This window comes from Mastomys coucha, unplaced genomic scaffold (assembly GCF_008632895.1).
Source record: "Mastomys coucha isolate ucsf_1 unplaced genomic scaffold, UCSF_Mcou_1 pScaffold7, whole genome shotgun sequence".
Classification (NCBI taxonomy): domain Eukaryota; kingdom Metazoa; phylum Chordata; class Mammalia; order Rodentia; family Muridae; genus Mastomys; species Mastomys coucha.
This window is the reverse complement of record NW_022196913.1, coordinates 100,305,921-100,321,575: the sequence shown is the minus strand read 5'-3', so window position 1 is coordinate 100,321,575 and position 15,655 is coordinate 100,305,921. Positions and strand designations below refer to the sequence as shown.

At 43.7% G+C, this 15,655-nt stretch overlaps 1 long non-coding RNA gene across 7 annotated transcripts in view; it reads right to left on the bottom strand.

The window, feature by feature from the left end:
* The window catches only part of LOC116082619, a 214,574-nt gene that overhangs the window by 76,030 nt on the left and 122,889 nt on the right, over positions 1-15,655 (bottom strand). For 4 of the 7 annotated variants that reach the window (XR_004115366.1, XR_004115369.1, XR_004115370.1 and 1 more), the window contains exon 3: positions 966-1,051. This is a non-coding gene — a long non-coding RNA (uncharacterized LOC116082619). Of the gene's footprint in view, positions 1-965; positions 1,052-3,651; positions 3,702-3,750; positions 4,010-15,655 lie in introns of those variants that run through there. The other 3 variants (XR_004115367.1, XR_004115372.1, XR_004115368.1) reach the window with 2 other exon arrangements.

Below are 15,655 nucleotides of genomic sequence, written 5' to 3'. Positions count from 1 at the left end.
CTGCTTTTTCATTCAATACCCACAGCACCTGAGTAGTAAGAAATGCACATGATACATAGTTCCACCAGGTCACAGTCTAGGCTCAGCAAGATTCACTGGAGCAAAGACAAGTAGAACAGGAAAATCTAGGTTTGCAGAAATCCCTTGGGCTTCACTTCTTACCCTCACCAAGGATAGACATGGACTTAGCGTGCCTTCAACATATGATGGAGGGAGAGGAGAAAATATGGCATGAAGAAACATCTCACAGAGCCAGTGAGATGGCTCAGCAGGTAAAAGCACCAACTGCTCTTCTGAAGGTCCTGAGTTCAAATCCTAGCAACCACATGATGGCTCACAACCACCCGTAATGAGATCTAATGCCCTCTTCTGGTGCGTCTGAAGACAGCTAACTGGAGAGAACTGGGTTGACCGGAGCAAACAGAGTTCCTAAAAGTCAATTCCCAATAACCAGATGAAGGCTCACAACTATCTATACAGCTACAGTGTGCACTCATATACATGAAATAAATAAATAAATCTTTAAAAAAAAAAAAAAAAGAGAGAGAGAAACAAACAAACATCCATGTGTCCCAAATGTGTTCTCACCTAATTTTCATATTAAAGGACCCTTTCTGACCTGTTCCTCTCCCAGACCAGTCATCTCACAGCAAAGTAAGACAACTGATTCTCCTATGAGAGACTGGCTTCTCCAGCAGGGAGAGCATGTTAAGCACTATAGTCAAGCAAGTGAAAGAAATGCTGAGAAAGAGGGCCAGGATATAGATGAACAGGAAATCAGCTTTCCTAACACAGGAAGGACTGTAAAAAGAAAAAAAAAAAAAACAACAAAAACAAAATAAAACAAAACAAAACAAACAAAACCACTAAAATGTACTCTAAATCCTGCTACAAAGACTAAATCTTCATTCTCAAAGCTAAATTTTGTTTCCAAAAGACTCAGAAAGAGAACAGCCCTTACTTACCTAAATTTTCCAATTCCCCAAATATTCCAGTTTTGATTTAGGAAAGAATGGTTCTCAAAATCCTTCTGGAATGCTTAAGGGATATGCTAGAAAATGCAAGAAAAAGAGAGAGACTTATTAGTATCAATATGGAATGGCTTGGGGAAGGAGATCTTTTATTCATTTAAAAAATAAAAACAAACAGCTGGCAAAATGCCTCAGTGGTAAAGACACTTGTCGCCAAGCCAGACAACTTGATTTCAGGCACACAGACCACATGGTAGAAGGAAAGAGCTAACTCTAATGTGTTATTCTCTGATCTCCATGTCTATGCCTACAAACATAGAAATGCAGATACACACACACACAAAATAGATAGGTTGATTGATCAAACAAACAAAGGTTTTCTGAAAGAAAGAAAGAAAGAAAGAAAGAAAGAAAGAAAGAAAGAAAGAAAGAAAGAAAGAAAGGAAGGAAGGAAGGAAGGAAGAGAGAGAGAGAAAAAAAAAGAGGGGGAACAAAGGAAGGAACAAAGGAACGAAGGAAAGAAAGAAAAGAAAAAAGAGAAGAGAAAAGGAAAGGAAAAGAAAAGGAGAGGAAAAGGAAAGGAAAGGAAAAAGAAAGGAAAGGAAAGGAAAGGAAAGGAAAGGAAAGGAAAGGAAAGGAAAGGAAAGGAAAGGAAAGGAAAGGAAAGGAAAGAAGACGTTAGGCCAAGTATGGTAGCAAGAGTCTGTAATCCTATCCTTGGGATAAAAGTTAGGAGGACTTTGAGGCTAGCCTGGGCCTTATACCATATCCAGCCAGTTCCTTATAACAAGACTCAGTCTGAAAAGAATAACACAATAGAAACACAGGGAAAATAGGCATTTATTAACCAATTCTTTTTTTTCCCCTCTCTTTTTTATTTTTATTTGAGCATATGTAAGTGTGGGAACACCCTACTGTGGAAGTCAGAAGGCAACTTGTAGGAGTCAGTTCTCTCCTTCCACCATGTAAGTTCTGGGAATCAAACTCGGGTCATCAGGCTTAGCAACAGGTGTCTTTACCCACTCAGCAATTTTGTAGAACCCTCTTAAAAAAGTAATTGTTGTTGAGAAATTCTTATGTGCTAAGCTTTGTGGTGGGCATTATATTCCTGCTTTGATCTCTTTGAGTTCCTAAGTCACACAGGCAACAAACAAGGCCACAGCTGATAGTTGGTCTTACTGAGTACCACGTCCCCACCCGTCATCAATCGTGTTCCCTTCCCCACTGGTATTTCCATTCATCATTGCAAGAATTCTAGGTGCTGAAGAATACGAAGCCTATCTCCATTCTGATAACAGCCTTGTGTTCCATGCCTAGCCCTTTATGTACACACAGTGGAGTGGTGTAGGCCACAGAAGCTGTATGGGATGAATTTACCCTAAGTGTTAGCAAAGTTTACCACTCATTGTAGGCATTGTGAACTGTGCAGGAAACAGCCACAAAAAATAGTCCCTATGGAGACTCTTATCCTCAGTGATCATTGAAACAGCTTCAGGAGGTGGCCAGAATGGAAAGAGTAGTATAGAGAATGAGGTATTCAAGTGCTAGGTCCCATGAACCAAGGGAGGACTGCTTTAGCTATGTGCAAAGTGCCAAGCAGGTCTTGGTGGACTCATACATGACTTCTGCCCTTACCGGGAGAATGATACTATGGTGTCGTACCTAGAAACACCCACATTATACAATTCCAAGTTCCCATCCCTGTAGACCTCTTTCCTGCCCCCTCCCCTACAAACCACCCAGGACATTGGCAGTCAGGACACCAATGAGATTGAGCTTAGTTGGCACTGACTGAGCATAAAAGCCACTTGAAAGTTCCATGGGGAATTTGCCCTTATACTAAGGAGCAGCTGGCCAACTGTCCTTGCCACAGAACTGGGAGCAGAGAGCACAAGGCTCGTAGCATATATTCCTCCTATTGAAATCCCCTTGTGGTTCAGATATACCTTAGCCATAATTTGCTCATCCAGGGCCCACCTGTTGTCACACTCATCTCTGAATGTGCTAGTACCAAAGCCCTTCAAGGCTGAGTGAGTGCCCCTCCACACAAGTGCTAGCTTCATTCAGCCAGGGCCCAGAGTTCAGTTCCCAGCAGACACAGGTGAATTCCCCTCCCCAGAAAGCCCTGCTCACTAGGGGTGGACTCCAAAAGATGCTCTCCTGTCCTCAGCTCTTCTGTACTCGGCAAGCAGCCACCCACACATCACTGCCATTTATACCAGGAAAGCGCTTCTTGTCTAATTGTCACACTGCAATCACTTTGTGACCCTAAAAGGTCAGGCACATAGCTTCCTGGATGTTGGTGGGCTCTTCTCAGACCACTCGGGGGACAGCCAACCCACTACTGATTGGCAAGTGCTTCTCTGGCAGCGCCTCACCAAAAACTGCAGCTCTCTGAGTCTCTGTCTTATTTTCAAGCAGTGTTCTTGGTATAAAGTGAGCATCTAGCCAACCAGTGGTGGTGCATGCCTTTAATCCCAGCACTTGGGAGGCAGAGGCAGGTGGGTCTATAGAGGCCAGCCTAGTCTACAGCCAGGGCTACACAAAGAAACCCTGTCTTGAAAAAAACAAAAAAACAAAAAACAAAATAATAATAATAATAATAATAACAATAATAATAATAATAATAATAATAATAATTAATAATAGTCTTAGCAGAGTTCAAAGCGCTTAGACACACCAGCAACTACCAATGCTTCCTGAGCACACGCTTCAGACTTCTTCACTGACTCCTAACAGGATAAAAAACCCCAAACCCTTCTTATTGCATCACAATTACCCATGGAGGAGAATTGGTGTATGTCATAAGGAAGTACACAGGTCTCATTTGCTCATCTGTGGAATAGGAAGGTGGCAGCAATATGCGATAGCAGGACCAAATGAAGGAAGGAGGCCATCCGACACTGAACAATAAATTGGTATGGCTGAGATGTTGTTTTCTAAGTTGGCTCTCTGTCTCCTTCGTAATAGGGAAGGCGCAAGGACACAGTAATGACTGCATACTAGCTCCTGCCAGAAAACAAAACAAAACAAAACAAAAAAACACAAGGACCCTCTTCCCAAGGCAGTCAAACAGCTGAGTGTTTTTAATTGATGTTTTTAACCACACACAAGGAGTGATGTTCTATGAAAATTAGGAAACTAAAGCTTCTAAGTTTCTTCCAAGAGCATCAGGAAGACTGTTGGGGGCGGAGGGGGGGATAGAATCCTGGGGGCTTAGCGCCTCAGGGTGAGGAGTAGGAAAGTCTCAATCTTACCAAAACACCTGTAGAGTCACAAATTCCTATCCCTGCCACAGACATGAGCTAGGCATAAGAGACCTGCGTACACAGAGTGACAGGATTCAGCTGTCCACTTTGAGGGGACCTGTTCAGAAGTCCCTTGGGCAGCCCAGCAGAAGGAAAGTAGGGAGAGGGTCAGCATGTTGCAGATGCTGTGGCTCGGGGTCCCTTGTCATATCACTGCCAACAGTGTCCCCAAGAACAGGACATTAGCTTGCTCCCTGACATCTGACATGGTCGAGAAAACCATGGGTCTGCTAAAGTCCTTTAGGCATTGCGAAAGGTCAACTGCTGGGACCCAAAGTTTATGTCCTACTTTCTGTGACTAGGCAGAACAAAGACTCAGTATCTGTGACAGGCAGATCCAGGCCACCCAAGATCCTTAAGAACTAAGATACAAGAGGGCTCCTTGGAAGCCCACTCTTTAGCCCTTCAGCTCTGGGATCGGCAGCAGAATTCTAAGTATGTGCAGATCCCTCATCCTCTTCTCCACACTATAAGGCCAAAGGAGGGGCCATGTAATCGTCTTTGAAGCAAATGGGGGCGGGGGTGGGAGGAATATACAATGGCTAAGGAACTTTAACAAAGATAAGCAGTGCCTGGGTAAGGCAGGGGGTGTCCATCGTTAAGAGATGGAGACAGAGAACCCAATCCATCACAACAGAGGCACACCAGCTCTGCTCTCAGTAATTTAGCTTCATCATCTGGGGCAGCTGGTTGTTTACTCAGATTGTGAGGCCAAATGGCTGCACAGATGTTACCAGGATCAGTCAGCCATGGGTAGCAGATCTAACACACTTGGCAGGAAATAATGAGCCAGTTAGAAAATAAGTGACCATGGATGGATTTCTCAGGAATCCATCCAAACACCATCTGACCACTGCAAATAGATCTGGCTGGTAGACTGGGGAAACCTGTAGCAGCTGAGGAAAGCCAAATACCTGGCTATTCAACCAAGAAGTTTCTGAGCACAGGCGTGATGTTGAGATGTATTTGCTCTCTCCCAAAGAAAGCCCTGAAAAAGATCAAATACAGATACCGCTGGATGGTTCCCGGAGGGTTTGCCAAATCTGGCTCCCATCCTTTCTGAATTCTATGAAATCCATCAAGACTAAACATGAAAGCATCATGAACAATCTCAGGACACTGGCTGCCAGGGTCAAAATTAGAACCCCAGTAGGTAGCAAGTATCTCTTAGGGTTCTCTGGTCCTGACTCGTATTCAAAGACATAGATAGAGACTGGTTACCTTCCTGGATGCTGAGGAAGTCAACACAATACCTGGCACACAGTCGGGGCTTGATAAGCTTTTTGTTATTCTCAGTGTCTAATTGTGATCACTCATTGATCCTTTTGCTTAGTAAGCAACTTTCTTAGAAAATTGGGTTAATGCTCACAATGGTGAGTGTTTACTATCCCATACTTGGTAGTTAGAAGCAAGGCCTTGGCCCAGTTTGGCCTTTGGATTTCTGCCATATTGTAAGGCAGATGCCGTTGCTCAACCATGGACTTCCCAAAGCTCAGAAACGCAAACCTAAACAAACATCTTTCCTTTATACATTACTAAGCCTCAAGTATCTTGAGGCTTAGACACTTACTGAAAGGGGGCTTGAAAAGAAATAGATATTTGCTTTGTTTTAAATACAAAGGGGGGGGAGACAAAAAACAAAACAACAACAAAACCCAGAAAGGAAATTACTGTGTGAGCCAGCATTGAGCACAAAGCAGTAATCAATCCCATGCAGCATCACGTTTCTTCCCTGGCACACAGCTGTCACTCATTCATTGCATATATTACTGTTTTCAGAAGATAGATGGTCTAAATCTTAAAGAGCTATCCAACCTTTTGCCATTGCAATCTGATACTATCATCTACGAAAGTATTGAACTGCATTAACAGTTATCTTGAGACTCAAGTAGCCTACTGAACACAGGTTGGACACACCTGGTTGCAAAAATGATTAAACTAACCTAACACCTAAGGGTGTTAAAGATTTGATCACTAATTGGTGAGATCATATATCCTTGAATTTCCCAACACAGTTAGAAAAGTTATCAAGGAAAGTCAACCTCAAGAAGTTCAACTCAGGCAGTATGTGGGGCCTTTCCTCTGTATAGCAACCTAAAGAGAATGGCAGGGACTGCTATCAGTCCCAGTTAGGACTCAAGATGCCAAGGCTGAGAAGGGTCATGATAAGAACATTGCGGTTCCACAGAGGAGAAGCTGGGAGGGGCAGGGGAAAGTATAGTTTCTACAAACTGGGATCTGTAAGACTCTCAGGTCAGTGAGGACCACTATGATCCTATGAAGAAAGGCTATTTGGTCCAAGACCTCGGGTTTCTAAGCCAAGCTCCCTGAGCAATGGTCATGAGGTCAGAGTAACATCATGTGTGAAGGATGGAGGAGATAACACATGTAAACATGCTCACTGGTGAAACTGAGGATGCGGTGAAGTGTGGGAGGAAGAAGGGTCCTGGAAGGTCGACGGTGCCGGAAGATTTCCCTGAACCATGAGAAGCATATCATCCCATTGCTGTCCACCTCAAACTTTCCTTTTCATACGTACACTTGCACTCACCTTTCTTTTATAAGAACCTTCCTACCGTAAGGGTGTTAAGTGATGAAGTCACCACCCAAAGCAGTTTCATTTCTCCAACCTCAAAACCCTCCTTTCCTGCCAGCGCACTCAGAGCTTGTCACCCAGAACATCAAAGCCATTGCTTTCCGTAAAGCTTCTCTATCACCTGGGTGACTTGTGGAGATAAAAACAACCTACCCCACACTAGAGCTCATCTACTTCCTGCTACGTCTCAGCTAAGGCAAGAGCTGGAAAAAGGGGCAGAGTGTAGCAGCAAACAATTCCCGAAGAGTCATTAAAGGTCCCGCACCTCTCCAAACATTCCCTACCAAGGGCTCTTGCCAAGGAAGGCAATTGTACCAAGCTAGCTCTGTCTTTTTCAGGTGTAAGCTATAAGGATCTCATGCTCACTCTGTAGAGTCTCTACCTACTGAACTGTAATGACAGCTCATTTGCATACAGGAAGAGTAAGTCAAGCAGTTACACACACCCTCGGCTGTAGTTTTTGGTGACTCACAGAAGAAAGCATATGGATTATTTCCATTCAGCTCCATCCTCCAATTACTTAAGTGATAGAAAGTCAAAGAGCCAATGGGACCCCTGGGGAAGTTCCAAGCTACTGGGGATTCAGTTAATGTAAGTTTAGCGGGGAGTTTCCCATGGTGCACAGGTGCACCATCAGGTGGGCCGTGATGGAGAGTCCCACCTCTGAGACACCTCACACCTCATCTCAAAAGACAATCTTCTAGAAAGCCAAGGAAACACTGAGTCCATTGTCGGTCCAGAGCCCCTGATCCAGGAAGTCACAGCTCCAGAATAAAGGTTAACTCTTCCAGGAAGCCAATGTTGAGCCTACCCCAGATTATAAACTTCCTATTTGTAGCCATGGTGCATGATGTGTATAAGGAACTCAGTAGATCATTGTCCAAATTGTAAGCACTTGCTGAATGAATTACACAGTTTCCATAGCGCTAGGTAAAAACATTTCCCCAAATACTGATTAAGCAATCAATTATGTGCTAGGTACCACCCATCCATCATTAAAAACAGTTACTTAGTACAGCCACCTGATACTCAGCTGTCAACTTCTTTGGAGACAGTCTTAGCAGAACAGGGTCAAACCCAAGTATCCTTCCAGGCAAGGCTACATTGTCACTGATCAACCATCATGCCACCACAATTCAGGACAGTTGTCAAGGGCATTCTAGTCTAGTCTATGCAGAGCTCTGGGGCTATGCTATGATCAGACAGACACCTTCACAGCTTGATGACTCCTCCCAATCCTGATTCTTTCCAGACATTTCACAATTGTTGATTCCGATATACTCCAGAGCCAGCATCCTGCTTATTAATCTACACATTGATATCTGCCTCTGAAGAAAATCCAGCATGTAAGATGAAGGTTCTTATGATCCAGGTGTGGTGGCCCAGGCCTGTAACCTCAGCATTCAGGCAGCTGAGGTACGAGGATTAGTAATTCAGGTCAACCAGGGTAGGGTTTTTTGGTTTGGTTTGGTTTGGTTTTGTGCTTTGTTTATTTGGGTTTTTGTTTTGTTTTTTGTTTTTAATGATGGATTATCAAGAGTCTGTGCTACCACATAAAAACTCTAGTAAGGCAGTTAACATTTCTAGGTGAGGAACCAACACATCGACAAGAGTGTGGGATTCAAATCTCACAACTATGATCGATGAGCAGGAACTATGAAAAATATTCAAATCTTCATGTTTGTTTTAGTGTGTGCCTGAGTCCTAGGCCATTAGAGACGCACATGGTCTATCTTTGTTCCCCCAGCACCCTATTCATGAAATAGCATGAGCAAAATGTTCCTCATGTGATTAGATGATGATTGGATGGACAGAAGAATTCAGTGTAATCAATCATATACTTGTTGAACAAGGAAGTCAGCTGAACCTACTATAGCATAAACGACTGGCCATGATGATTTGATGCTCAGTGAACAATGCTTGGTGGACCTTTGGTTATATAATACTTATGATTTAATTGTGAAGATAATAACTAGACGGCTCATGGCTAACTTCCTGGAGGAGGCATGTGTGATTTATACAGTTTGAAAGAAGAGGAGAAGAAGATGTACAAGGCATTTTTGTTAATAAACCAGGCCTTTACTTTGCTATCCAATGAACAGAACACATGCTTCACATAACAGTCCAAAAAATGCAAAGTGTGGAAGAATTCCACAGCCATAGCCTCCGTTACTAGGACTGTGAACCATGATGTTCCTGTGGTCTGTGTGGAAGGCAATCAACACATCACTATGGTCTGGAGACTTGTTCCTACAGTGATAAGAAACTCCCAAGCTCCTGGAACAAAGGAGATGACAACTCAAGCTTCAGAATTGATGTAAGATTTCCCAAATTAGCCACCCCCTTGAAAGTCCACGGTTGCTTTGGGTGCCTTGGTTTCCATGGTCGTGAAGTAGAAAGAGAGATGGAGGCAACCAAGAGCTTCTTTATTCTGAGAAGATAGCTATAGGAGAAACAGAACCAGCCTCGGAAAGATCTAGACCCTAGCTTCAGTCTCCCCACTGAGAAGGTATGGACACTTGGGGGACTGCCTTTAGTTAAGATCCCACACTCTAAGTGACCTCCTTTCTGAGGGTGATACTTGAAGAAACATGGACTGTCAAGAAAGGGAAATGAGAGGAGCTGGGGGCTTGTACAGACAAGGGTAGGTGAGAACAGTGAGAGAGGATGATGTTTGCTGGAGGCAATTATGAAACAGGTGATGTCATGGAGCTAAACAAGTACAGGGTATTCCAGAATCCATTGCTGCCTTTGGCTTATTATTATAGCATGTCCCCGAGCTGGGAGCACCTCAATAGCCAAGTGCCAGGGACAGAGGTGCCAGGCAGGGATGACAGTTCAGAGAACCAAAGTCCAGGGCAGACCTCGATGTCAGTATTTGGTACCAGGCAACACATATCGCAGGGAGGCAGTACAGCTCAGAATTTAGGCCGAGTTCTCACTACTTCCTTCCTGTGTGGCATCAGGTACACAGAGTGAAGTTTACCTCTCTGAGCTTGTGGCCTTTCAGGGACATGGGGTAAAGACTCAAGCACCTTAAGTGACTTGTAAAAACTAAACATAGAAGAATCTATGTGGATCGTCTTCAACAAAATGCAGTAAATGGGTCCTGGAGATGCTAGGGTCCCAAAGATGCCAGGTCACAGGCATCTCCTGCTGGGCTTTCCAAGGGCATCCCATATATCCCTAGGGTTCCACACATCCTCAGAAAGCCTTTTCTGGAGATTCCAGATTGATGACGCAGGTGTAGAGAAGTAGCTCACTGTAAGCAACGCATCTTTCATTTAGCCAGTTAGTCACACGGATAAGGCTAAGTTTATGTCAAAGGGTTGAGGGCTTTATGAAAGCATGAAATGGTTATCCTCCACTTAACTAAGGACTCAAGAAAACCAGGATGTCACCAACACTCAACAGGGAAAAGGGGAGCAAGCTGGAGTCACTGGTCAACATACATCAAGTAAGACCTAAGTAAGCCCCAGAGAAAAAACTCACACTCCAGGCAACCAGGATTTCACAAGCCAAAAGAAGTCCTTAACTCTTCATCCCTAAAACCAGCTGAACAGAGCAAAGAAGATGTCAAGTGGGAGGTCTAATCCGTTGCAGAGAGAGAGTGAATACTGCATACTACTTCCCTAAGAACAGATTCTCCTAAACTCACATACCAGGACTGTGCTATGCTAAAGGAGGAATCCAGCCCATGGTTCCTGTGGGGTTAACACGTGCTGAGGTGGAGAAGGAGGTGTTGAGCAACACAGGCAAGAACTTACTGACAGATTTTGTTTCGTTTTGTTTTGTTTTCCAAAGCTCTTTGTGAATTTTAACTCGTGCCCCATAAAGAGCCTCCTCTAAATAGTTTCATGACACCCCAATACACATATCCACACACGGAGGTGGGGGGAAACACTGACAAAGGGAAAAGAGAAACAAATGTACAAATGAGTTCTTGAAAATGAAAATGATCTCCAGTGACCCTGGGTCAACTATCAACTTATGAATCAGCCCAGGAAAGGAAGGAAGCCAACCATGCATCTCATCAAAGATATCAATCCCAAAGAAATCACTCACTGGAGTCACCCAACCTCCAGTTTGGGGTTCACCATGTGATCACAGTGTTTTGTTTTAAGCTATTTATCTCAAATGGCAGAGTAAAATGAGGTTGAAGATGTTTGTGTAAGACGGGTTTGAGTGTGTACAACGGGTATTGTCATATGGTCATGTATTCACAGTGGGGCCTATCTATACAGCAATCCCTCAGTCCCTCTTGATTTTCATTCATCTTCTCCATCACAATTAGCCAAAACGCCAAAAAACTAAAAACCAAAAAGCCAAAACAACACCACCACAAAAACAGCATTTCACACACACGCTCAATGTTCCAGTTTATTCACTTATAGTGCACTATCATTGGCTCATCTTGAAGGAATCCACAAGGAATATATATATATATATATATATATATATATATATATATATATATATATATATATATGGAAGAGAATACACAGTGGTAGAGAGGTAGAGGCAGGAGGATCAGGAGCCTTGGGTACAGCTACTGCCAACTTGATCTACATGAGACCCTGCATCAGATAGTGCAAAATGAATGCATTACTCTGAAGCCTGGGAGGAGTCTAAGCAAGAGCACACTATTAGGAAGTCAGAGAGAGGACTCTGGCACCAAAGGGCTGGGAGAAACAGCCCCAGAGACAAACTACAAATCTCAGCTGAAGTTCCAGTTCCTCTCATGCACACCCGGGTGAATGTGTGCACGGCTACGGATCCAGGCGCACTCCTCTCTTCCTTTGGGATTGCAAAGGTCTAGAAAGTCTCTACTGGGTTCTTCCAACTACTGTAGGCCTTCCTTGTGCAAAAAGGGCTCCAGCTAGAGAGTTAAAGGAGCTCCAGGATGCTTTGGGGCAAAGAGCGGAGACAAGGTGCTGAAGAAGCCTCAAGGCCACAGGACGTTGTGGGTTAGGCGGTGAGAGGGAAATCAAAGACAGCTGTCTAGAAAAGTAAACAACTGCTCATACTAAAACAAGGCTTAACAGGAACACCTCTCTCTCTCTCTCTCTCTCTCTCTCTCTCTCTCTCTCTCCCCACCCCCACAAGGTAAGAAACCCCAAAAATAGTTGAGGAGGTGTATCTCAAAGATTTTTCTTCAGAAAAATCCTGTCTTGCTCATCAAGCAAAGCTGGGGCAAAAGAGAGGAAGAGAAACAACTGTTAAGTTCAAAGAAACCAGGGGCCAGTTGGGAAACTTCATGTAGAACTCTCAATATGTTAAGAAAAAGTTGTTTTGGTCCTGGCCTTCAAGTTCTCAAGCAAGTCAAAAATCAGCATTTTCACTCAGAGGCTCAATGTTGAAGTTCATACACTTGAAGTTAGGCCAACATTACCCCTGGCTCATCTTGAAGGAATTCACATGGAAAAGAACGAAGTAGCTTTTAGAAGCAGCCAGTATCAGTCAGCATTCTCAAAGAGAGTTGTTAAACAAACAGACGGGGGTGAGAGGATAGCTCCTCCCTAGATTAAAATATATGTGAATTAGAAAGAGAATATTTTGCACCTATTAAACTACCTGTTTTAAAAACCTAATAATAGTAGACATTGATAGGTGGTCAAACTGGCATTGTCCTCCTGTTAACGGAGGCAGTGTAAACAACCCTATTTAAAGTAATTTGGCAATAGTGGTCAAGAGTTATTAAGCTGTGGCCTTTGACTCAATAAGCCTTCTGCTGAGATTGTGTCCAAATGATTTCCAAGAAGAGAAAAGTTACATGCAAAGAGGTGCCTACCCCTTCCCCTCCCCTCCCCTCCCCAACTCCAGCTGTAAGAGCAAACTGGAGTCCCTTGTTTTCCAACTGGATTTAAATATAAATCTGTCGGCTTCATTAACCATGGCACACTAATAGAAATGAGCGTTGTACAGTGCTTTAATACAAGTAATGAAAGTTTAAGCTATAAACATGATTAGATAAAAAGCAGATGACAAATAATTCTCTACCTCCATGTCTATATAAGATAACTAAGCATGGATGGAACAGAGTGGATATCTGAAATCATATCCCATCAGTCCTGAGTGGATAGCTATTGACTTCCTTTCTCATGTTTTCCTTTCCTTGGAGTGTTTATCCCATTGCAGTGCTGTTGGCTGGATAACTGAGAGCAATGGTGGAGATGATGGAAAAGGTCAAAAACCTATGAAAGAGATGGGCTACAAAGTTGGCTCTGTGGTTATGGCTATGTGCTACTCTTGGAGCGGAGCTGGGCTTGAGTTTTAGCACTGACATAGTAGCTCACAACCATCTATAACTCTAGTCCCTGGAGAACCTGATGGCCCATTGTAACCTAGACAAGCACCAGTACACAGACATATATGTGGGCAGAACTCTCATATACATAAAATAATGAAATCTTGTTTAAGATATGCAAAAAAAGATGTGAGACTCAGCCTCAGAGCCCTAAAAACAACTCAGGATATGGGAAATGGACAACCTCAGAAAGCATCAAAGGGCAATCTTACTGGGCATGGTGGTACACACTCATAATTCCTGTCCCAGGGAGACAGAGGAGGGAGTCTTAGGGGTTCACTGGCCAGTTAATCTAACATACTTAGTGAGCTCCAGACCCATGAGAGAAGCTGTTTCAAAGAAAGTTGTGGCATTCCTGAAGACAACACTCTTAAGTTATCTTCTAATCTCTACATATACAAGAACACGGTCTCTAGTGAGAGAAAGCAGATGTGGGTGAGAATGCAGTCACATACCGGCCATGTCAGCTTATTGAGCCCTGCAGTGTACAGGTGGCTCTAACAGTCTCTGATAGCCTCAGCTTTGAGAGGTCTGGGCCTCTCTTTCCTACAGTGTTCAGATAAAAGCAGGGAAAAAAAAACAGATCTGTATATGATCAGATGTTAACTGATTCCCACAAATGTTCGTACAAAACTTCACAGGGAGGTTTAGAAGCAATTTCAAAACTCAGCAACCCAAACTAAGCCTTTTTCTGAAAGGTAACTGAGCCCAGTCTCTGCTGTGACTGCTTAAGGGCATAAATAAGTTTAGTTTCCTGTAAACTGGGGTTCAAGTGGGATTCCAGCCCGTCTTAGAGTCCCAACAGACTGCTGTCTGCATAAAATATAGGCAGAGACAATCAAACCAGGGGTGAGCATTCAATCTAAATCTAGGACTAATGCCTAGCCAACCAATTCTGTGTCTCTGGGGACATTCAATTTAACTCATAAACCTCCACTGTCTTCACATCCATAAATGGGGACCTTCTGGGGCCTTTTCTCTAGGAATGTGGAAGGTATAAACAGAGCCCAACAATTCTGGAGACTTCTCCCTCTCCAATGCTCTCATATTCTAGGTCTCCTGATGAGGCTGATTTTTTTTCCCCAGCTTTTACAGACCACGTCCATATGATGTCTAGCAAGGGCATATATAGGCAAGAGTTCTACCCTTTCTGACATCAGAGTCACCTTGTGGCTTCCAGAGGCATCCAATGTCCAGTCCTTCCCCGTATAATGGTATCTGATTATCAGGTCTGTATCCTGATAGAGCTATATTACAAAGCTGATTAAACTGTGTGGCTAGGCTGGGAAGATCTAACTCATACAAAACAAAGTGATTTCCCTCCAAAACTCCAGGGCCAAGAGTGCAGGATGCAGGAGCCCTTCTTAATTTGTTTAGGCCATGGTTCAATAGCTGCTTTTGGAACGAGCCAGGGCTCTGTGGGTAACTGGCAAATGGCAAGAGGTTCCCTGACTGTTGCTGTTTAGTCCAGTGACTTTCGCTGAAATGGGAAAGCAGGCCAGCAGAAGTGACTTACCCACAGGGGACAAACAGAGCACCTAACCAACGCTGGGGGTGACAAGAATGGGTCCTACTGGGGCCACTGCAGTGCTGCGGTGCTATAACAATCCTGCCTCTCCCTGTTCCATGGAAGAAGACAAGCACTCCGTAGGCTGGCTCTCTCAAAGAGCAGACCAGGTGAGGAAAGGCTTGGCATTCCATCTTTAACACTCTCACCTGCTGGGAATTTCCTTTGGCAAGACTATCAAAGAACTGCTTCTCCTTTTTTCTCCTTTTACTCTTTGTCTCTCAGGAGTCCCCAGCAAATGCCCCTGAGCCTGTAATAGCCTGTTTTCTCACCACCTGGCAATGTGTCAAGAATGTTTCCTGCACATGATCCATTGTCATGCTTGTATCTCTCATGGTCCTATCAGGGCTAGGCTTAGCCCCACTTTCCAGATGAGGAAATAGAAGCCAGGAAAGTCAGGCTCCTTGCCCAAGGTCACACAGCAGGCTGCCATGGGTTCTAGAAGCTTGCTCTAGCATTCAACCCTGAAGGGCCTTGGCTATCTCCTTTTCTAGACTTCCGGTCATAAAGCGCTATTGGGATCCCGCTTTAATCCCAGGTGTAAAGGTTAACATTAATTGCTGATATAACAGAATCTAGCTTCTCCCAGAGATAAACTTCCAGAAGGTCTGTGAGAGAGTTTCTAGATTGGTTTAAGAAGTCTAGTAACTTCAGTAGTTTAAAGTTAAGAAGGAAGACTCACTCTAAAGATGAGCAGAACCACACCATTGGTCAGGATCCAGAACTAAATGAAACAGATAAAGCAAATAGAAGCCCAGTATTCACTGCTCTCTGAATTGCAAATACAATGTGACCAGATACCTCATGTTCCTGCCTCTTTGCTTTCCCCACCATGGAGAACCAAACTGTGAGCCAAAATAACCCCCCACTTTGCTTTTGTAGGGTATATTGTAGCAGTAACAAAAA